Here is a 25431-nt window from a genome sequence, read left to right on the forward strand (position 1 = left end):
TGTTTGACTTTTTCCCAGTAAAGGAGTTTAGATTATCACAGTGGCACAAATAAAATATTTATGGGCTTAAAATTACAATTTTAAACCCATTACAATCACAGAAGTTAAAACGTTAAATAAACAGAAGCTTTAAAGAAAATAAGAGATTTAAAAAATAGAAAAACACCCAGGAGATAATTGATATAAAAACATTGCTACTGGCAGTATAAACTTCAAGCAAATATCAGACTAAATAAATAAATCTGTGATTGTTTTTTTAAATAATACAGGGAATCAAACTCATGCAGTTGTGGCAATAACTGCTGTGACAACACCAGCTTTGTTGTCACAGCCTGAAAGGCTTGATTCGAAGTTGTCAGCCTGTGGCAGAAAACAATATTTTTATTATGAGAATCCAGAGAATGAGAAACAAAAGTTTAGTTTAAAGATTAGATTGATATCATGGTTTCTGACATTTAACTGCTTGCCATGTGCACACAAATATTTTGAAAATTTAGGTGGAATACAAGAAAACTTTGCTAATCCCAAAAGAATAGGAACTCATACATTTCTTCAAAAAGTTGTTGATGCTAGTGATGGCTAAGAGGAAGGAGTTCCTGTAGCAATCAGAATGTAAAACATAAATTTTATCATTTTGCTTCTTGTTGACAACAGCATTCTGAAATATTTGTCATGTTGTTCCAATCTATTTCAAATAATTGTTTCTGTTTTACTGAAAGATAAGAAAAGGTAATCACCCAACAAGTCTTTTATTTCATTTAAGTAGCCATCCAACCAAATGTTTTAAAACTTACATATTCTGAGAATCATATACCGAAGAGTATCAATTATCTATTACAGAGAGACTCTTGTTAGAGTCTCCAACCAATCAAACTGCTATAAGTGCCTTCCAGATGTAAAGCAGCATGAGGACAAAACAGAGGTTAAAACGTTAGGCCTCTATTTAAGATCATTACATACATTTCAGAATGTTTTTCCAGTGTGTATCCTCACTGGACACAAGTCTCAAATCAAGTCAGGTCAATCTAGTCAAAAGATCTGAGCTGGCCTCCTACCTCTGTTTCCAAAACAAAACTGGAAGAGGTGCACTTAAATGTGGTTTTTTCCAAGGCTTTATTCAGGCTAAATCAGAAGAGAGTTAAGGCTTTGTCTTATGGTGGTTTTCTCCTTTCTATCCAGTTAAATCATGGGAAACGTGGAGAGTCAGAACGGAGACAGCAGTGTGTACGGCAATGAAGCGGTACACCTTTCTCGTAAACAAACATCCCGCTCACTCCGCCTCACCAACAAAAAGTCAGTAACTCGCCGGCAAAGGGTCTCTTCGATTGTGAAACAGGAGTACAGAAACTCAGAGACCTCCACTCGCTCTTCCAGCACACCAAGTATCCCACAGTCCCTAGCTGAAAGTGGACTGGAACTTTTCAATGGCACAGATGAGCTGGGAGAGTTTGGCATCAACCCCCACTGGACACAACGCATCTCAATGACAATGAGGCCAGACTCCTATCAACATGAGGACGAGCCCTTGGCCACGCCAACTCCTGAGACCTCAGAGGCAGACACTATTGCTCAGGATGGAGCAGAGGATTCTATGGGGGAAGGAGATGTTCCTGGGGAAGAAAGATACCTCCAAAGAATGACTGAAGGTCCCAGAGATGGAGGAACTTTTAAAAAGAAGCGATCAAAGTCAGCAGACATGTGGAGAGAAGATAGCCTGGAGTTCTCTTTGTCCGACCTGAGCCAGGAAAATCTTACCAGCACAGAAGACATAATCGACGGAGGAGAGGAAGAGGAGGAGCATTCACACGTCTCAGAGGGAGTGCAGGTAAGAACAAAAAAAACAAAAAAACATGGATTTAAAAGAGTGTTTTTTGCATGTATTCTGTCACTGTCCAGTCCTGTTTCCTTGTACACTAACACCAAATGTTATGCTTTCAATTTTTACCTCCATGTTTTCATTTGTAGGTAATATTTTGTTAGATATGTATATATTTTATCAGAATTAATCATAAAAGTATTTATTAAAAGATGTAAGCAGAAGAGATTGACTGACTTCAGAATGCAGGCAATGAGAGGGGAAGGAGGTGAGAAAATTGTAGGCACTGGCTGAGAGGGAAAAATGATTTGAGACACTGTGCTGATTAAAGGTCCATTGCTATCCATCACTTGCAGCAGTTCAGTTAATCTCAGGTTTGTTAGTTTAACTAGAGCTCTGCAGGAGCTCAAGCAGTCCAACGTGACATCAGGCAGTGGCTGTTAACTTAACTGATGAAGGTTTAAAGGGGTCCCATAAGTGGTCAGATGGTTCAGCATAATGTATAGGCTTTGTGCATTCACACAAACACACCCACGCATACACACTTCGACAATCATGATTCACAAGATATAAGCTTGCAATGCTGAAGTCAAATACAGGAATGAACCCTGAAAGTGCAGAACCTTGCAAAACAGCTCACACCCTCTGAACTCTTCACATTTTGTGTGATTGCAACAACAACCTTCTATGTGGCTTTTTGGACTTCATGTGACAACCTAACACAAAGTAGTGTTTAATTATGATGTGGAAAGAAAATTATACAGAATTTTCAGATAAGAAAATACAATTTTATCAAGTGAGCCATGCGTTTGGGTGTAACTCTTTCAATATGTTTCTCCTCAATAAAACCCAGTGCAACTGCCAAGTCTCATTATTAAGTAGTGTCTTAATCTGTGTATGTTAAAGTTGAGCCAAATGCATCTATGTTTGGAGGTTTAATGAAAAACATTAATAAAAAAATCACATTATGAAGGCCAAAGGACACACCGTACAGGACAACTGTGCATACAGGCCAAGAGCTTTTCTTACACAATGTGAAACAGTAATCAAACGACTTGTTTAAGACGTAATTCCTTTTAAGAAATTAAAACTCTTTAAATATCTTGACATGAGACTTACATGTCTTCACTTTCAACATGACTTGGACTTTAATGCTTTTTGTGGGCTTTTGGTAGAAAGACTTTTATCCTTTTCCTTCTACTTCAAAAAGATGCAATAATTTGCATTGGTCTGAAGTAGTTATCCTTGCCAAAATTTTTGGCTATTTTAGAATACATAAATATAAGAATAAAGTAGAAGAGGTATGAACATTTTTGCTGCTGCCAGAAATTTGAATGCCCTTAAATCTCATCTTGTCCCACTCACATACGTAGTATAAACCTGGAATACACTGCTTATTTCATAGGCTCCTCTGAAAGAGCTTTCCCTGGACCATCTGTGCAGCCAGCAGAGTCCAGGCCTCCAGGGCCAGAGGAATCGTTACATTAAAAACCACAGAGACGCCAACTGCAAAGGAGACACCGAAGCAGAGGATGGGTTGATGTCTCCAACTGAAGAGGATGGCAGCAGCTATGGAGCATTCACCCTCCCCTGTCGGCGATCTCACTGTCTGTCTGAAGGGTTGTCAGGGCTGGGGATCCCCTCCGTACCTTGCCCCGCCTTCCAGGGACGTCGTGCACATACTACTCAGGTTTGATCCGGTTTCCTAAGTCTCCTTTCCTTTTTTTTTGTCTTTCTTTCAGTCCAATGACTTTGTGTATCAGTGTTTCTCAGTAAGTTCATAGGGTCAGGACCACATTGAGTTTAATGCATCTTTATGAAGACAACCAGACATTTCCTGCTGTTTTATGTAAACATTTGCATGTGTATTTAGTTGTTTCTGGAGGAGTATCCTAATGCTTTTGCACATATATTTGACAGATAACCAGCTGACTGAGTCATTTTTACAGAATTTTACTATCTTGCAATGCTGAAGTCAAAAGCTGAATAAATCAAAATTTAGAGATGTCATGATATGTGCCTTTGATGTTAAAATAAGCCGTCAGGAGGGCAGTACTGAAATAGTTAACCATGCAATGTGTTCAGCTGATTTTCATAAACTAAAGTGGTTATTTTAAATTGTCTAACAAGGCAGAGGGTTGTTGGACATGAATAGAGCAAAACATTGGAAAAAAACAGACAGACTCCAGGTTATCTGTAGTGAGATATGAGAATCTCATTTTAAATGTGAAAATCAGATGTAATGTAAAAATGAAATCTATGGAATGTGACCGTTGATGCAGGATTTTTATGCACTGAAAACCTCCAAAGATGTGATGTAATCATGTATCTTGCAGTGTGCACTGTTTATATACAGAAAAGTAACATCTAAGCATTTATGCATGGTTTCAGCTGTCAGGTTGAGTTATGAAAACTTGAATTATGTATTCACCATCAAATTAGTTATTCAGGTCACTGAAAGTGCAGTTTTATTCAGTGGTTTGTATTCGGATGGTTCAAATGGCCATGCATCTATACTCCAAAAGCAAATAAATACTGGGTTTGCCTTGTGTTTTTGTTGGACAGGACATCTCAGGTGCTATGGGAGATGGAAGTGAATATGGCGACAGTGGCATTGATGGCGTTGCCACAGAGACGGACGCAGACGGCGAGCTGATCTCCCGGCGGTGTAAAGCCATGTCGGCCTCGTTCTCTCTCTACTCAGCTGCAGAGAGCAGCGTCTTTAATGGGAGTGACAGTGGGAGCAGCAGCGCAGGCGGAGGAGAAGGAAGAGCTGCTGAGGGATGCAGAGGAGGAGTATATGAGAATTTCCGGAAGGAGTTAGAAAGTCAGGTCTGGGTTAGCTGGTTGTGTTTCTTTTATTTACATGCCTTTGTTTAATAATCTTGTTTTATTTCTAATTTCTTTGTCTTTCAATCATTCATCAGACGAATCAGGGCAGAGATTTCCCTGAGGAGGCCAATTCGGCTGTAAGTGATGAGCAGAGCAGCGGCACTCTCAGCAGTGTCTACCCATCTGACACAGTGACTGGCTGCGCACAAGGCACAGTCAGGAAAGCTGGAGCTTTAGCTGTGAAGAACTTCCTGGTTCACAAGAAAAACATGAAAGTGGAACTCGCAACGAAGCGCAAGTGGAAACAGTACTGGGTGTCTCTAAAAGGTACAATGTTATAGCCTTTTTTGGTTAAAATAATTTGATCAGAAATTATGTCACACAATGCGCCACTTCAACCTCAATTCTATTTATTACACAGGACAGTACAAAACTTAACCATATTGCACTGCATATCATCTCACATAAAAGTGTGACTATGCATAAGCACTATGTCAATATCATTAGACTTTTTTTTACTTTACCATAAACTTTGTTTTGAAGAGTATCAATGGGTTGTGGTTTGATTTTCTTAAAGCCTCCTATTTGAGCATCATCAGTTATTTTCAGACCTTTTCTGGGGTTCTCACAAGTGCTAAAGAAGTTAACCATATCCCAAAGCAGCTCTAAAAAATTCCCACTGGGCCTGTTTATTTGGTTGTAACATTCACTTAAATGTGTTCTGATTCTTAAAGCCTTGTTTCATTCTGCTTATGGTGAAAAACATTGTTATGTGAAGAAAACCCTGCAGCCCTAACGTCAGACTTGAAAATGCATCTTAACATGACCCTGATGCATTTAATCTTCCACACTCTCTCTCCTGTTAGAATATAATCACATCAGACTAGACTCAGCCAATGCCCTTGTTTGTCACCCTTACTGTTTTCTCACTCACAGAGCTCTCTGTGGTTGCGCATTAGCTCTGCTCAGCCTCATCACAATTTAATTTTACGGCAGGATCTGTGTCTAATCCAATCTGGTCCTTTTAAAATTCATAAGATTCAGAATCTGCAGCTGCATTCTTGCCTGTGTCCTCTGTTTATATCATTTTCTAAAATAAGCAAATGTGGCTTATCTTCCTGACCTTGGGTTAAAAGTTCATATCAATACGTAAACAGTACTTTGGTTAAAAAGAAATGAAGTTTGTTTGTGGGCTTATCGCAATGTTTTTCTTTTCTCCCTCCTTTTTTTTCTTGTTCTTCAAGGCTGCAGCCTCTTCCTGTATGAATCAGATGGTCGCTCTGTAATTGACCATAACAATGTTGCTAAACATGCCTTGTGGGTGGAGAACAGCATTGTGCAGGCCGCACCCGAACATCCCAAGAAAAGACTATGTCTTCTGCCTTAGCAACTCAATGGGGGATGCATTTTTATTCCAGGTGAGAAAATCCATTAAAAAGAACAAGTGGCATTTTGCTTTCCAAGGGATTACCAATATAATTCCCCAGAGAAAACACGACAAATTTGAAAACCAGAAGGAGCGCAAACCGATAGCCATGAAATATTAGATTTCCTCTGGCGATGTGAAGGCTGTGTGTCTGACACTTAAATACATGACCTTTAGCTATGTATGGAGAAATGACAGTCCTGTGACCATGTGTTTGTTTTATGTCTGACATGTTTAAAGGCCACACTGTCACGGCGTGACAGTGATCCACAGCAGTGACTATCGCAAATATTGAAATGTGTCTATTTATATTCATGAAATTTCCTCATAGAGACAATTTGGGGAAAGATTATTTAAATGGAGATTAGATTAAATTGATAACGTTGTCTGTTAAACCAATTTTGTAACTTGAACATTAATACATATAGCTGTCTGTTTCGTGCTTTAATACATTCTATCAATTATTTGTGAAAATGTTGAAGATGTGGTTATACATAATATTTTAACAACAAGCTGAGATGAAATGTAAGCACAAAAGAGCTGAGTGTCAATTCAAAAGTTAATGAAAAGTAATTTGTTATGTTTGCCTTAACTTTACCCAAGTTGGATAATTCAAAGGCCACTGAGAAGGTAAATGGTCATTATAAAATTCTCCAGCTCACGTTTTGCCTCATAAAGTGGGCATTTTTGTGGCCATGTATGGTGAAATCTGGTGACACTGGAGACATTGACTTGAAGATTTAACAAAGTGGCACAGGAAAATAAGTCTGCACATAATTTGTCTAATGATCACATGTAACAAAAACAGTTAGAAAAAAAAGTTCTGACTTTTGTCTCTCAAAAGACTCTTTTGTTTCAGAAAAGGCAATTTTAAAAGTATTTAATCACTTGGACAAACAATGCAAACCCAACTTTGATTTTGTTGTATTTCTTTATTTTACCATCATTGGTTTTATTTATTTTTGCTCTAAATTGTGCCATCTGGCCTTTAAGCTATAAACCAATTATTACTACCATTTCTTAACAGACATCAGGCCAAACCGAACTTGAGAACTGGATCACGGCGATTCACTCTGCGTGTGCTACAGCTCTTGCCCGACAGCACCACAGGGAGGACACCGTAAGGCTGCTCCGAACTGAGATCCGCAAACTGGAGCAGAAGATTGACATGGACGAGAAAATGAAAAAGATGGGAGATATGCAGCTTTCCGCTGTCACTGATGCAAAGAAGAGGAAGACCATACTGGAGCAGGTGCAGAACAGAAAATTGTGATAATCTATAACGGAAATCTGGCAGATCAGATTTCCGTTATAACTGAATGCAAAGACTTATCTTATTTTTGAAAAGGCATTTCCTCCTTCTCTCTCTCAGTACAGCAAAACTGGTACAACTCGTCCCGGTTCTACTGACTTTGCATACATGTTACATGAATGCTTGGGATATCATATGTTTTAAAGGACCTTATTTTAATCTGTGATATAAAACACAAACAATAAAAGGTTCTATTTAATGGAAGTGTTTGACTATCCTCCATAAAGCAATGTTAATAGTTAACCAGTCAATTGGACTTTATTTGTTTCAAGGGTGACATTTTATATCCAGTTTTATGAAAGTAGTTATATAGTTGGGAATCTTTGTAAAATTAAAAGGCATCGTAGATAGTGTTTGTATATCAAGCCAAACAAACAGATGATGGCAAAAACTAATGCAAATGAAGCCCTGCTAGTGTTGTGTTCATGTTCCACCTCCCACGGCCCACCCTGTGATGCTCTGCACATATCACTGCAGGTCGGCAACTGGTGGGGGCTGTGCTGGTGAGTAATACCTCCCTGCAGGGGCTTCAGCACTCCCACATAACTCCCCTCCCACAATGACCAAGTGACTATGTAACCACTGGCAAGCCTTCAGGCTTTTCAAGGCTTTTTTTAAAATTAGTTAGTGGTCAAATTTGAAATAAATTAGTATAATAATAGGGAGGTTTGCTTATGATGCATAATTACATTTCTCAGACACATTCAGTTGTTTAAACTCCAATTTTTCTGTTTGTTAGATTTTTTGTGGGAGCAGAACTTGGAGCGGTTCCACATAGATCTCTTCCGCTGTCGCTGCTACCTGGCTAGCCTACAAGGCGGTGAACCTCCAAATCCCAAACGCCTCCTGGGTTTTGCTTCACGTCCCACCAAAATGGCCATGGGTCGCCTTGGCATCTTTTCTGTGTCTTCCTTCCATGCACTGGTAGGGCAAAAATGATCATACACACAATCACAGACACTCACATATATAATATTCATGTCTGGTAAACAATTTCCAGGTTTTTCCTCTCCTAACTGTTCGGAAATGTTCTTCCTTGATCAAATTAGAGCTCTTGGACATATTGCACGTGTCCTTACATGTTTAAGTAGGAATTTAGTTTGAGGCTTCAAACAGTCAACCCTCAACAACTTGGAGAAAGACAAACAGGTACTGGTGCATAGTTGGTAATGGAAGACAAAATGTATTTAGTTTTAATACAAATACCAATCTGAAAAGTGTGCAATGGGTTTGTATTTGTTGAGATGTGAAATGTCTATTTTCTTTTTAGCATTTAAAATATTCTACTTCTGTCGAAAGCTGAACAGTTTTTCTTTATCCACTTGTCTGTTTTTCCCTGGATGTAGCATAATGGAAGTTGAAAACAAATTTACTTTTCAGATTTTTATTTGGAAACATTTTTTCAAATCCATGTAAATGTAATGATGTTGATGTTTATTTGACTCACAATTTTGGAGCATGAAAGTTGAATAATTCAATGACAAAAACAATATAAACAAAAACTTATTATAAAGAATGGAGATCACAGGAAGTAAAAGCAGAAACAGGCAGAGACCAGGCAGCACAAAGAATGGAAGAGTATAATGAGAGGAACCAGGAGAAATGTTTGGACATTGGAAGAACGAGAACTGAAATGGGCTGATTAACTAACAGGTTGCAGATGTGAGGGGAGAAAATAGAAGGTAGGCTGAGGAGGGAAGAGGAAAAAATGGCACAAGGATTAAACACAAACAGGGGAACTGGGAAATCAAATCTAACCCAGACAAAAAAACCAAGGACAAATAAATAAAAAATAATATAGCTAAAATAAATAAGGACAGACTGAACTAAAGCAGAACAGAAACAAGGCCACTCTGATCAAGACAAAGAATAACTAAGGCAAACACAGACCACAATAATGAAAAATACAAAACAACCTAAGAACCTGAAAGTAACCGTTCCCTCCCATTGTGGAATTTTTAAAATTGTCCTGTCCAATAAAAATCAAGATAAAATAACATAACATCTCAGGTTGTTGACAGTTTTAAGTTATGACACAATCCAGGTCATTACCTCTGTGCTATGTTTGCTATTTGAACTGCTTCAAGAATTCCCAGAATGAACCACCATCTTAGAAGAGATGAGCTACACCAGTTTCAGTTAAACCAAAAGGGAAAGGAAATTAATTGTATGTCCTTTGGACAATTGAAAGAGTCCACAATGTTAAATTGACATGAGGTGACAACAAGATACTCTAAAGATATTTGAAATTCTGGTACAATTCAAACAATTCAGGCTTGATGTGTTGTTGAGTTTTTCAAAAGTTCATATGCAGTGTGGAAGAGTTAGTGATGTTTTATGTTTTAGGTTCTTTCACTTCCCACTAGCTAGATACAAAATGTTTAAGGTATATGTGTCAAAGATGGAATGAGGAAGGGACAATCTGGACATACGGGAGTATGAATTGAGGCGGACTGGCTGATAACCCTTACCCCTGGCTGTACCACTGTTTGGTGCTCGCAAGATAAAGATCAGATAAAGATTACTTTATCTAAAGATAAAAATTAATGTTGTTAGAACCAACAGAGTAGAATAAATTTCCAGGGGTAACTTCACAATGGTCAATCCTTTTTATGCTTGTTTTGTTGTTGTACTTCATCAGAGTTAAGTGGCATACTTTGAAGTATATCTAAGAAGGCCAAGCTAGAAACTAAGATTCTCATGCCTTGCATGATGCGTCATACATCACCAGAAGCTTAGCTGGCATGTGCATGAACTCCATTGATGTTGAAAAATGATTCTGATAGCGTTTATGATGAAATTATGTTCCAAGTGGCATCATGCTCTGCTAAAACGTCTTGATTGGAAGAGATATGCAAAAATATATCTTTCTACACACATAAACACGCACAGCTACTGTATTTTTTGTAATCTAGTTTTTGGGATTGGTGGATCAATATAAACTGTGTTAGTGAGGATCTATCCCTGAGGCACTTTCCCACAAACAGGCTTAACACTTTCTGCCCCCATCTCGTTTTGGTTTACAGCCTGTAGTCTCTCTTCCTTTAGCTGGGAAAGGAACTCTTGTTCTTCTTTCATACAATTCTGCGTATTTCCCCTACCTCATGATATCTATTCGTCTCCCATATTACACATTAGATAAATAGTTTTCTCACCATAAAAAAACAGCCAAACAATTTTTTTTTTAAACAAGCATATATGTAAAGACATAACATACTATTTAGTAATCTATAGCTTTTGCTTTATTTCATATTTTACTTTCGTTCTTTATGCTGAAACAATCTCTTCCATACAGCCTAACTAGGAAGGCTTGATCTATTAGCTTTAGCTGTGCGTGTCACAAGCTGTGATTAGACAACACACTGACACAGCTTACAGTATGCATGGTGTATTCACTCATGCTCTGGTGAAACATAGTGAGTCTGAGCTGCTCAGTAGTCAGGACTTGAGTGCGAATTAACCCAAAAATGCCAAGAGCTTTTTGTCTCTGTTCTTGTAGTGGATCACTGAACAGGAGTCGAGAGTTATTTCTGATATCAATTTCTCAAATATCAATTCTTGCATCTACTTTGACAGGTGTCAGCCCGAACTGAAGGCAGCATCAGGAAGCGAAACCAGGCTGTGCAGCGAACCTTCAGTAAACGGCGTAGCCGCTTCTCCTCCCTCTGGGGTCTGGACACTGCCTCCAGAAGAAAGACCAAAGGACTCCTTCAGCTCAACAGGTCTTAATAGATTTCACTTTTTGATTGAAGAATAATTTAAAATTAATTTCTATCTCATTATCTTTATCAATAATAGTAAGAATGAATAGTTTTATGAAAGCCTTAAAGTGAATGTGGTAGCTCTGTAAATATTTACAGTTCATAAAATCTCTATGCTTTGTGTGGTTTTGGACTCTAATCTATTATTTATGTTTATAGGTGTTTCAAAATGGGACGGATCCTGTAAGAAAACCGTTGGAGCTCATGTTTGAAGACTCAGCCAGCGAGATATCTGTAAGAATAATTTAGATATGTAAATTGTTATCTAAACTAATCTAATCCAAAACAGTTGAATTGGAAAACGTTTTATTAAAAACACTGGGAATTGTTTTGTGATGCAAACTAGTACAATTGAGTGAATCTAGATGCTCTCTGAAGTCTCTGATCAAAAAATAGAACCTTTGAAAAATTATGACTTCTTTTGAAAGGAATCGCCATGGTAAAACAGTTTTATTTCTAGAACAGCTTAAGTTTAATTTATTTTGAGTTTAAAACTTTGAGGACTTTCAGCTACACCAAATTTGGAAAATTTTGGCATTTTGTTCTCTGCTTTAGCTGATTATACAAGTAAAGAACATCTAAACGACTCCTACTACTCTGGGCGCATTTAAAGCTAGTTCACTCTAAAATAAAGAATTTAATAATTTTACAATGTTGTATAAAGTAGGTCACAACTTGTCTCGGCTTCTTTGTAGTTCTCCACCATGCTGTAACTAAAGTGATATGAAAAAAAGCCACATAAGAGAATGTTTACATCTAAACAGTAATAATCATCACAAGGCTAAGCACAAAGAAGCAGGTCTTGTTTTGCTGTGGGCTAATTACTCATCACTGTTTGCCTCTATTATACACGATGAGAAAGATCACTGGGGCATCTGATGGATCTTTGTGCTTGTATAATAGGATAGGGGCTTCTTAAGACCCCGAGGCCAGCAGCATAGTTTGATTTTCCACCCCCTTTGGTTTTGGTAGATGCTCTAGCTCTTTATGTGATGCTTTATCTGGGGAGGCACAAAGTCCCTGCACCCTTTTGCACCAGTGAGCATTCATTTGAGGTCATTCACAAGCTATTGCTTTAACATTTATAGACATCCACTTCTCCCCCTCGACGTGGAGTTAGTGGACAAATTTGCAGGCTTAAGAAAGTTTAAAATTAGCAGTCTCTCTTCCCACACACTCAGATAATTCTGGAGCTTACAGAGATTTGGAAAATTATCAGTGCATCTTAAATGTTTTGAAATTTATAGTATTCTTAATGGATTTATTTATCACAAAATAAATCCATTAAAAACACAACTAAAAATGAAAAACGTCAAGTGGAGTGAATACTCTTGCAGGACACTGTACTTGTGGTGCATATGATTTTTCAGCAGATTATTCTCCAGCTTCAGAAAAAAAGACAAATAACTTTTTCTTCTGTTGTTATCAACAATCTTCCATTACTTTTGTAGTTTTTTTAGATATCAAAACAAAACCCACATCAGTCTTGATGGATATCCATCTCTTTATTCAGTTGCTCCAGGCAATTTCAGCCAAATAAGAATCCCATTAACCATCCACCAGAGACATCTCTCTCTGCTGATCCCAGTGAGGGAAGCCCGATCTGATATTTGCGGATCATTACCTCAAATTATGCAGACATTAGCTACCAAAGTGCCAGGCAGTTTCACACCATCTGTTCTCACCTGTGTTATTCTGGACTGACCACAATTTACAGATAATTGAACATCCTAGCAAATATTTTAACAAAGAAATCATCGTGAATCTCATTTGGATGTTTCTGATAATTCATCACAGATAAGTAAATGTGTGATTTTTTTTTTACATGAACTAGGAAGGAAAGGGTCCAATTACTCAGAGGTTGTGCAAGGACAAGCATGCCAACTCCATATTTCATGAGAAGCGATAAAAACAGCCGAAAGTGTGGAGAGGAAAAGACAGGCCTCTGTCTGAACCTCACAGACAGAAGAAAAACTGGGGCAATAAACCATTCTTGCTGTGAAGGCCCCCTGCAGCAGAAGGAGAGATCAATTTCCTTCCACCCACGCCCCACCTCAGCTGGCAGGGGGTGAAGGGAATGGGATGACCGTAAAGAAATGCACAAGAGGCAGCATGCCCAGACTTTTACTGATACACAGCAAGAGACCTCACATTACTAGTGAAGATTTTTCACCTCTGACAGCCTGGCCCCTATTATAAGACTATATTTATTCTGGGGAGACCGATTGGTAACGTAAGAGGAGAAAGATTTTTAATATGCCTGCTGGAAATCCTTCATCCCCCCAGCAGAGGAATCTTAGATAGCCAGATGGTGCTGAGCAGCCTGGGAGTTCAGGGAAGTTGGGGGAGGTACTGGTCACGGGCCCCCCAGCCTGTTTCCTGTCTGGAAAAAAAAGTCTCTTTTTTACATAATATTTTTTGCACATATGTAATTTTGTCTTTCAAAACAAACCGAACATGCACATGCATATACTGTACATACTAATTGTAGACTAAAGGATCCAGTTTTGTTAACTGTTGGGAGATTATTTGGCAAGAACGACGGCAGCACAGAAGCGAGCTGGTGGGAGCGCACAGATCGGGGAAAGGGCACCAGAAGGAGAGGCACTGATCGATGGCAGGGTGGGCGGAATTGAAGGAAAAATGTGGATGCGGTTAGAGCTGGGTTACAAACAATGTGAGGGCAAACAGGAGAGATAGAAGGAGAGCAGGCGACATGATCAACAATCATGTCGCCTTGGATCAAACTGATGGACTTACACATTACAGAATGAAGTCTTTGTACAGGTCAATGTCATACATCTTAAGAAAAATCAAAAAGTTTTTCAAAAGAAGTGAATTAAATAAAATCTTCAAATCATTACATGTTCACCTTGTCATTTAGAAATTTTTTTCATTTTACTTTATTTTTAATTACAATCAACATTGATTTTTCCTTCATGCATATGATATTTTGTCTTATTACTTGCCTTTACTCTTACATTTTGTCAGATTGTTCTATGCAGTAGCTGATTATACTAGTAAAGTACATGTCTATGTTCCATTTTCAGAAAAAAACTGAAGACTCTGTGAAAACTGTTCCTCAGCAAAGCGTAGACAGTGATATTTGGGTTCCCGATTATTTGAAGCCCTCCTGGGTTTGCCTGCCAAACAATCAGCCAGTCCTGGCCATTGTTCAGCCTGGGGAGACAGCAGTGGATGTCCTGAGCAGTGTCTGTAAGGTAGGCCACTGTTCAGACCATTCTTATGGCTTAACAACTTTTACATGTGATCCAACAGGATCCAACCGTAACAGTGATAGCCCGCCCCCTCCTGTTGCTGCTGTCAGCTGGCCAAAAGAAGGCTAGACTTTATCCTGACTGACTAGAAAAAAAATGGTTATTGGAAATAAAATGTTTTTTTGTTTTTTTTGTATTCAAGAATAATTTATTTTTGTTTGTTTTAAGAAACTACATTGTGTGTTAGCTTACTGTTCAGTGTTGTTGTATATTTCTGGCTACTGCAGATGCACAAAAACTGCAAAAAGACTTTCTAAAACCTAAAGTATCAAGATAATTTTCTGAATTCTACGATGCTGTTGTAAATGTGTCAAATACAGTATGTGTTTATATAAAAATTAATGATTTATTAATCAATTTTTTGTGCAGAAAACAAGACAGAAATTGTAATTGTCATTCTTGTAAACAGTGTCTTTTTGCATTCAGAAAAAAAATGTAAATATAAAATAAATTTGCTATGTATTTTTACTCACAAATTATCAAAACACCTCTTTCTTCCATTGGAAGGTCAACTTGACATGACATGACAAAAAAAAACATCAAATATTTGGAGCAACCGTGGAGCAATTGCACAAATTTCTCTCCTGTCTCGTTACTTCCAGACCCATCAGATTGAGCCCTCTGGTCACTACCTGCGTGTCAAAGTGTGGGTCGACAACCAGTTGCTTTATTATGTTCCAAAGCCTGAAGAGGAGATATCGGATTTGGTAAGAGACTGTACTTTAAGGTACTGTGATTTGTGGGATCTGAATTAGGATGATGCAAGCAATTAATTTGCCAAATTGCTATTTTATTGCAGATTTTATGTAATGTGCTTCGGAGTAATGGGGCCTTACATAATTTTTCTGAAAACAACCTAACTAACTGATAGAGCATGTTGAAAAAGCATGCCAAAATGGTAAATATGCACCAAAAGATAATATTACAGATATACTGTAAGCAACATTGCTATTTTTGTCGCCAATATGGAGGCCAACCTGTGCATTTTTTATGACCTCCATTGCTGACTCGATGTGCAATGCATGCAAAATTCCCAAGACATTATGGAGACATTTTGCAATACCTTATAAATTATGCAGCAATATTCAAAGTGTATTGCGAGGTCTGCGAATAAAAACCCATTTGTATTTATGTGTGTCTCTGTTTGGAGTTATTCATATACATAATCCCTATTACTAGATTAGGCCTCACCTTATTATTCTGCCACAGTAAACCTCCAAAATAAATTATTTTTGTGTTAATGTTTTGCAGGTGACATGTTGAACCCTCTCTCAAAGCACACTCTGCATAACTGGGTTTTTTCCTCAAGAGCCTTTTTATCTTCTTGCTTTGATCAGTGACTCTTTCACCCTCTTTCATCCTCCGTCTGTGATATTACATTGTTATTTCTCCTCGGTGAAGGCTATTACACACAACACAGACGTCTGTCCCTGCTGTTGCTTCATACACACAGCTGTGTCTCTGCTCTGAGGGCAAAACCCCATCCTACACTCACTCATTTTACAGTTTTAACCCATGTGCTGACCCCACAACCTTCACATGCACTTTCTCTGCAGAATAATGCATGGAGCAGTTCATTCTTTATTAAGAGTAATAGTCTGACCTTATCCATCTTACAGCAAAAGTATTTTTCCATTTTCTCCAATGAAATATGCATTTATTTGTATGTGTTGGCAGATCTACAAAGAAATTGAGATTTGCCCCAGAGCTACCAAGGTGATCTGTTTTGACAAAGCAGAGTCCAGCACCATTGGATATGGTACGGAGTTCGACACACTGAGAAGCTGTATCAAATTGATTCTTTAATTGGCTTTATTGAGTCTTGCTCTCATAATTAGAGAAAGCACGTTTAGTCATAAGTGGACCTAATTGGTTTATATTTAAATCGCTGCGGTGATCTTTTTCAAAGGTATACTTATGAATGACAATCACTCTCTTAAAAACATATTTCCTCAGGTTTCACTGTGGCAGTTACAGAAGAGGATGATGTGCAGCGGCTTCATGTCATTGAAGTGAAACCAGGAGGCCTGGCTTCAGCTAAAGGTAAATATATATTTTTAATTTTCTTAAAGCAAACCTGCAGTATGGACTATCTTACTTTTAATGTCTGGTAGATATGTGACCTCTCTTATTAGAAGAATTAGTTGACGTTTTTTTTTTTAAATATGTTGGCTGTTTGGCACTGACCTAGACCTTTGAACGGCAGTACTTTAATTTTCAATGGGGATAGTGCAGAAGTTGTGATGATGAAAGTGAAAGACAGTACAGGTTATTTCAAACACGATATTGATCAAAATATTATCACTTTTCTAAAATCAAAATAGAGTATTAATTCATAGAGCTCCGAAACATATTGAATCAGAATATCACTATGAGTTATTATGATATTGTAATAGTTTCCTTGATGGTAATACCTGATACTAAAGGGACCAAGAAAAATGGGCATGTTATGATGTTGAAAAAATCAATTGCAATAAATGTATAGGTTAAATATAACACATGTCATCATTATGATAAAAGACTATATTATTATTGCATGTGTTCTTAATATAATGAAGCATGTATACTTTTATTGTTTTTTTAGACAACAGATATGAGCTATTTAGGTAAAAATGATAAACCAATTTTAAAAAGAAAAAGAAAAATGATCAAGAATTTTGAACAACTTCAGTGAGTCTGTAGACATATTTCAGCAGTGATGAAACAGTAGATTAATAAAAGAAGAGCTTCTGTGTGCTCATCAGAAAGTCTGAAAAGACATGACTCATGTGCCCTACATTCCGTGTTTGTCTGATGATTTATATTTATTTTCCTCAGGGTGGGTTGTGCCTAAACCTTTATCCACAAGATAATAAGATTCAAGGCTCTATTTTGTTTGTCTGCTTTGGAAAGGAGGCTCTCAAGATCAACCCTTCTGTCCCCCACTCACAGGTCCCTATCTTTTAAGCGAGACAGAGAGACCTAATGGGTTTGAGAAACATGCAGCCGTTTTGTGGACACAGCACTAATGTATAGAAAATAACATGCTCCACTGCCATGCCCTGAGGTCGAACCAAGGTTACTCATGTGTGAGATTGTGGCCTCCAGTTTATTAGCAATCAAAAAGCTGCTATCTTAGCAGGCTGCATGCAGCCAGAGGACACAGCTGTACTGATTCTCCCCCTCTACTCGCAGAGAAAAAGGTTGTATCACTCGGTGAGCTTAGTGGATCTTAGTATAATGTTACACTGTTTACATTACATGAAAACCAAAGGTATTTTTTCTGTCAATGTAGCTATTGTTGCCACTACTGTCATAGAAGCATACATGTAAACAATGTGGTGCAAAAGTATTCATACCTCTTGATCTTGATTTTTTTTTTTTTTTAGATTTGGTCTTATTATAGCCACAAACCTCAGCACATTATAATTGGGATTTTAACAGACAAAATAGTCCATAGCTTTTCATCTGGCACTATCTTATTGAAAATCTGTGTCAAGACTTTAAAATTGATGTTTGCTCTACATCTAATATTGAGTATGCAGATTTGTATAGATGGAAATTTACAACAAAACATTTGCAAGTGTGATTGCTTTTTATTCCCCAAACACAGTAGACCACTACTTTGTGTCAATCTATCACATGAAATCTCAGGAAAACAGTGAAGTTTGTTGTTACCTTTGCAAGACCGTAAAACTACAATACACAGGCAAAACACACACACACTCCTACACCCACAGCAGAAGAGAGCCTGAAGCGTTATCGCTCCCTCTCCAATAATAACTGCTCTAACTGACAGTTCAGATCCCATACAACTAGGTCATGACTTATGGCTAACTGTGCATCTCTTGTCTCCATCTATTGCTCTGTGTGTTTGCTTTCCTCTCCCATTTAATTTTGGATTTAAAGTGTCAGGAAATTTTGCACTAGTTATCATGAGTGTGTCTGTTTCTGTTAACAGAATAAAAATCCATTTGTAACTATTAGATCCCAGAGCAGCTGTCACAACTAATCAGGCTGATTGGTGAAATTGGCAGTTTAAGCACTAATTCTCAATTAACAGTACCCAGCACAGGTGGTCAGGGGGGGAAAGTGTCAAACGGGAGATGTGTTCCAGTGAAGTCAATGGGTTCCCTTTCATGTGTATAGTCTCATAGACAATGTATATGATAACATAAAACGACAGGAATAGACAGGCTTTGTGCACTCCCTTCTAAATCCATCCAGTCTTGTTACATCAGGACTTGCCGCAAGCAAGAAAGGAAGGAAGCAAGCAAGGGAGGATGCATTTTTAATGTACTGGAGAACATTAGAGTCCCAACATGTCTGATTAGTCTCAGAGCTGCTGTTAGGAAGTATGGTACACACATTTTGTTTGTGGGGATTATTTGTACATATTAACACACAAAGTCCCTCCCTTATTGGTTATAAGCTCACAGATGAGACTAAATTATTTTTTTCACCAAAAACACCAACATTAAAACTTGTTTGATAAATTTACTACTTTCTAGAATGACTTGAATGGTCTTTGTCTTTTCTTTTTATTCATCCATTAGGTTTGAAAGCAGGTGATGAGATTCAGTTCCTCAATGGTAAACCTGCCTCCGCCCTCCAACTGGATGATTTGAGGGCAGCTTTTGGGAACCGTATGCTTACCCTGATTGTCAGCACTCTGCCCCAGCTGGACTCGAAGGTGCTGTGCTTCTGTCCTCCTCATCGCGCCGACGGAGAACAAGATCCAGCCACAGACATCTTTTCGCAGAGTCAAGGTTAGACTTCATCTTCTTGTTCAAAAGGAATACAACTGTGCACTCCATCAAAGCACCCTAACTTTGTATACACAGAAAAGGAAAGTGCATCACTATCTGCAGGGTCTCCTAATTATGCACGGGTGCTGTCTGATACCTAACCTGTAGACAGCCGGCAGCCTTCCCCTGACCTGCTTTTTATTTGTGCAAGGGCATCATTTGTATTCACTGGAAACAGGGGGCTTCTAATGCACAAGCTGACAAGCTGGCATTGTTTATACAGGGGCTCAGAATTGTATGAATATTAATATAATTCCTTCAGCAGTGTGGTGCTGTCATCACGGAGAATGTGCCATATGTTGAGGGTCAGATGGAGAGTAAAACACTTTTGAAGCCAGACGGAGGTCACTAATGATGCTGTGCTTGAAGAGGAGGTTGAACATGAAGTCTTCAACATGAAGGAGACTTTAAACGAGAGATTTGTCCTGAACCTGGACTGAATATCTAATCTCATCAGTCGACCCTCTGAGGGAGCGTTTTATTAGAAGTTCAATATAAAACATACACAAAAGGATTTATAACTTTATATTAAATTGCAATGCCTCGGAAAAGTATTTGTCCACTTTGAACTTTTTTATATTGGGTTGCATTCCAATTACAAATATCCTAGCATATTTCTTTAGTATTTTACCAACAGAAAGTAGTGAATAATTACGAAATGGAAAGCAAGTGACATATGAAATTAGAAAACATTGATGTGCATTGTTTTTTGTTTTTTTTACTACACCCAAATAAAGCCTTGTGCAATCAAATACATTCAGAAATAAGCTAATTTGTAACCATTTTTCTTTTTTCAAGATCTTTAGTGAGCAAACAATTTTTGAAGATAATTGATCAAAGCAGACAGGTCCTGAGACATAATTGTGGTGAGGCTTAAAGCACTTATAAAAAACTTATGGAATAAAGCATACGTTTTTGAACATCCAAAAACAAAAACTTTTTACTAACTGTTTAAAAATGAAAAGAGGATTGCAATGGGAAGCATATCAAATCATTGCTGTTTTTTATGCCTGCAATCTCTTCACATAGCAAATATTAAATGTGCTGATCTCAAATTATGAACAGTGGCAAGAAAAAAACCTATTGTTGAAAGAAAACCATAAGAAGTGCAGTTTAGAAGAAACCTGTTTATTAAAATAAAAGTTGATCTAAACAAAGACACAAAAACAATTGGAACTTGGAATATTTTTTAGATTTGTATTTGTGAGAAAAATGTATACTATGTGTATTTGTTTTAAATATTCACTTTTTTGTGTTGGTTGTACAAAGGAAGTTGTTGTGGTGCTTGGTAATATTGTTTTCTACAAAGAGACAAAAAAAGTTGATTGATTGAGTCATATTTTTTGTGTATTTTTATACAAAATACACAAAAGCCAAACAAATATGCATTTTGTATTTGAAACTGTCTTTGTCTTTGCAGAGAACATCCTGGACGAGGTGTCAGGTTTGACTGTGGAGAGTCCCGATGACAGCATGGAAGAGGGACCTCTATTAACCCTGCAGAGCCCCAGAGATCATCACAATGATAGAACATTAATGGCAGCTGGACAGAAGGTAGGAAAATGCATTTAAAGACATTAAGTGCAGTCAAATATGAATTATTAAAATTGGTCATTATCAATTGAATATTTACTTATCAGAGGATATAGCACACCTTATTGTTCAGGTCCAAATCAGATGATGGGTATGCTTCAATTATAACATAATGGGGCAATTGTTGCACACCATTTCACACTAATGCACCATATAATAGAGGTGTGTGGATGCCACAAGAAAATTATTGTCAGGGAATTTGCAGAATAAGATCAGTGTCTGAATGTATATGAGGCCACAAAACTAGAAGTTAGAATTCAGTTTTGCTTCTTTAAGTTGTCAATGGTAAGTCAGATCGCCCTGGCAGTGTTAAAAGTGTTCATCTCTTCTACATGGGCCGTGCCCTGGCCTACTGTTAAGAAATGCACAAATTAAAATAGAAGTTAAGAAATGAATGTGACACATCTTAAAGGTGTAATGTTAGTTCTTTACTAGTTGTGTTATTGTGCAAATAATAAATAAGTTTTTCTTTTTTTCCATCATGTAATGTTTGTTTGCCACAGCGCCTGACACAAATAATTGGAACAATATTTACATCTCAATAAAAAGAACACACCAAAAGGTCAAACCAAAAGGTTCTGGCAGAAAACATTGTGATAAAAATGATACACCAAGAAAAACTCTGACCCTGAATGAATGAAACAAATGTCACTGCTGACCCAAAATAATATTTCTTAATCTGATTTCTTAATGGCTTCACTACATTTCATGTTTGGTTTTATTTGCAAAAGTTCTGCTAAAATATTTTATGAGTTTTGGTGTGTGTGTGTGTGTGTGTGTGTGTGTGTGTGTGTGTGTGTGTGCGTGTGTGCGTGTGTGTGTGTGTGTGTGTGTGTGTGTGTGGGTGTGTGTGTGTGTGTGTGGGTGTGTGTGTGTGTGTGTGTGTGTGTGTGTGTGTGTGTGTGTGCGTGTGTGTGTGTGTGTGTGTGTGTGTGTGTGTGTGTGTGTGGGTGTGTGTGTGTGTGTGTGTGTGTGTGTGTGTGAACCTGTCATTCAATGAATGAGCAGATGTTCATCCAGTATAATGTTTGTGTGTGTGTTACGTGGACAGAGGCAGGTGAGGGAAAGAGTGAGACAGCAGCATCACTTTCTAATTAACAGCATGTCTGGTCCGATTAACGTCAGTGATGTGATGTCTGGAAGAGAGTGTGCCAACCAGTCTCCCTTGGATACGGTTGTCACTTCCTTTACCACAGCCAAGTCTGATATTCTGAAACCACCGGAAATTTTTTTTCTCTGTATCTGCATTTGATGTTGAATCTTTATGTTTGAGGAAAAGGGCAGCAGAAATGGTGCCGAGATCCTTCCTTGATGTATGTTGGTGAGATTCAGTCAAGTGAGGACAGCGCCAGCCTCATTCCAGGCCTGCCTATGTTGGACAGAATGGTTCTATGACTCTGATTTGCCATTTTGAGATTGAAAGCAAAGCACAGAATGCTTGGGAGAGTGGGTAGGGTTATATTTCATTTAGGACACTTGATGTGAGAAAAAGCTGTGAAACTCCACAGCTGAGAACAGTTCCCGATTAAAAATGTACACCTCTGCAGCCTTTAGTTTTTACACTTCCCTTTTTATTTATTTTTTTTGCTGCAGCGTTTTGCATGGTGCTTTGCCAAGTTCTTGATCCAAAATTTTAAGTTTTGCACCACTAATTATTTTCTTAATACATGTGCCTTTTTTCTGTGTCAAAAAAGTGATTCTTCATCTTTTGGAAAATTAAATGATTTATAATTTAATAACCAGTTTCTGAAGTTTTAAATTCTTTTCTCATGTTCTGTTTAATCTGACTGAACTTTTGGTATTTTGCAAAGACAAACTGGAAAAAGTCATTCTCTAGATATGTTGAAACTGACATACTCTGTAAACTTTGTTTACAAGAAAAGGTGAATCTACCAATCTACTGACCTATCAGTGCTGACAGCCAGTCACTTTTTATACATTTGCTGGTAAAGAAAAGTTTCCCCCTGCATGATACTGCTACCACTGTGTTTCACTCGGCAGATGGTAAATTCAGCTTGAAGCAAATTTCTGCCATTTAAGAACTACAATGTAGTTTTTTATTTGACCAGAACATCATTCTTTCACGTGCTTGGGAAATATTTTACATTTATATGCTCTGAGTTGTTAGTTTGTCAGATAAAATCCAGAGAAAATATACCATTATGGTTGTTGTAATGTGAGAAAATGTAAAAATGGAGCTTTGCTAGAAATTGTGCTCTACATGGAGCTGAAGATAAAAACAAGAAGGGAAATAAAATGTAAAAGCAGAACATTTTTTAAAAGTTGAAATATAAGGCGCTTCTAAAACCTTCAGAGTGTTTTCTTTGTTAAATGAGACATCCCACACACACAAAAAAAGGCTTTTGATATTTAAAGAAGAAAACCAGTTCCTCTCCAATCAGTGTGCCAGAAGAAGTATTGCAGTCTGATTACAAAGCCCTGGCAGTCTGTGATCTCCATCTCACCTTCCCGTCTCTCACCTCCTGCTTCAGTCTCACATATGCTGTCTGATTCATGTCCTCATTTCCATCTGTTGCCTTTTTTAGACCCTCGTTTTTGTCTTTCATTTCCTCTGCATGTAGCTATTTGATTTACTGTCTTATTTTGTTCCCATAATTGAAAACAATGTGACCGTGTCCCATTTCAGACATGATAGCAGCATTTTTTCTTCCTTCCTCTGATCAGCCTGTCTCTGTGTTTGTTTTTCTTTGTTTTGAATGCCCTTTGTTTCTTGTATGTCCTTCCAGTTTTCTCCTCTTCTTGGTTTCTGTTCCCCACTAACCCCTGCTGTTCATTATCATAAACAATGTGAGGCTGCTGCTGGCATTCAGACAGAATTTGTTCTCTTTAAGCCGTCCAGCCGGCTGTTAGCCTTGACCTTACCCTCAGCACTTGGATGCTTTTGTTAACAAGGATGATCCAAATTTCCAACACAGATATCCAGCAGACAACTAAAACAATAGTTTTTTATCCTTTTATTTGTATTGTCCTTTATTTCCCCCTCATGGTGCTTATTCTTTTGTTTCACTGTCTCTTTGGAAAAGCTGGGAAGTGCTGAGGATTGTGTCTTACCTCATTTTACCCCGTGCCTACGGTCACACAGTGGCAGACGACTGAAGGAAAAAAAAGTGGGACAATTTTAATTATCCCCACACTCTAATTACTTCACTCTCCGGTGTTTCACATCATTTAGTAGAGATAAATGAGTGTATGCTTAGCCGGAGGAAATGGAAATTTTCATTATTTTAGACAAAGCAAACAGCTACCTTCCTTGTATGATAAACCAACTACAGAAAAAAAGCTGACTGCTTAAGAATCGCAATGTTAATAAAGATGTCTGTGATTGTTCGGGGGTCTCCACACTGCAGTCAGCCTCACTGCCAACTCCCGGTTATAATTTACAAATATAACCAGGGACACATGAAATGGAAAATGGAATATTCAGTGTTTAGGGGAAAATTTTCATCAGGGTTTGTTTTGTTTCATGTTGTTAATCAAAAATATGAGAGCATATTAAGTTAAGTTTACTGTTTAATATTATATAACATCCAAATACATTTCAATAACTTTAGTGATACAGGTGAAATATGAATTTCTTATGTACAGAATTGTTGCATGTATTGAGGCTCTTAATTACCTTTAGATAATTTTTTTCTAGATGAGATGAAGAAAATTATTAGAAGTAAGAACTTCAAATAAATACAGAACTTAATGAATCTATTAATTTTAACTTCAAGATACACTTGAAACTTTATGCTGTTCGTGTTATTTTTTTAACCAGCTTCATTGAACCAGGCTGAAATGTTGCTGTACTTCCATGTTTTCCCAGTGGAGGGCGCAATGAGATCATTAATCAAGCCTGCGAGTGAATGTTACAGTATAAACGTTGTCAGTAATTTCCAACAACGGATAGATTTTATTTGCATGACACCCATTTTCTATTTTCTTAGAAAAGTGGGACAAAAATATAAATCACAATTTTTTAATAGTTCTACTAAGTAATACAGAGACTAGTTTGGTTTCACTTCTCCCATATTAACCAAATATCAGGAGGAAGTGTGCACCTTGCAAAACAACCTTAAAATCCACATTTATAGGTTTGTGAGAATGTGTGTCATTATGTTACTATACTTTAAGATTAACTGATTACATTCTTTCTTTTCTTGCTTATTTTTTCTTATAGAATTTGCTTTTCCCCGCGATTGCACATGAAACAGAACTCAGGACTCATCCCGCTCTGCTTTCCCATCACTCCTCCTTTGTTTTCTCTGACAACGACAAGTACATGCTTGTTTCCACAGTGGCAGGAAAAGACAAGTAGTCAAAAATCTGCTCTCAAATGTACACTGAGTTCTTCATGTCAAAAGGGGGAAAATGAGTGTGGGTAATTAAGAGTGAGGCCTCCAATTCGGCCAATGAAGTGTGAGTGTGATAGTTGTAGGAACTGGTTTTTGCTGACTTGCTCCACCCCTATGTGTTGCACATCCCTTCCTCTCTGTTCTGAATGTGGGGAAAGTGAAGGATGCGGTACATTGAGTAATGGCAGGACTTTTGTTGGACTTATCGTAAAAGAGGTAATTTTTGTTGTACTTCATTGACTTCTTGCTTGGCTTTCTTTTTTCGAAT

The 25431-nt window shown here is 37.8% G+C and overlaps 1 pseudogene; it reads left to right on the forward strand.

Moving 5' to 3' along the window:
• The window catches only part of LOC129356969 (rho guanine nucleotide exchange factor TIAM1-like), a 53804-nt pseudogene that overhangs the window by 17336 nt on the left and 11037 nt on the right, over positions 1–25431 (forward strand).

This window comes from Poeciliopsis prolifica, unplaced genomic scaffold (assembly GCF_027474105.1).
Source record: "Poeciliopsis prolifica strain line A6 unplaced genomic scaffold, Auburn_PproV2 SCAFFOLD213, whole genome shotgun sequence".
Lineage (NCBI taxonomy): Eukaryota > Metazoa > Chordata > Actinopteri > Cyprinodontiformes > Poeciliidae > Poeciliopsis > Poeciliopsis prolifica.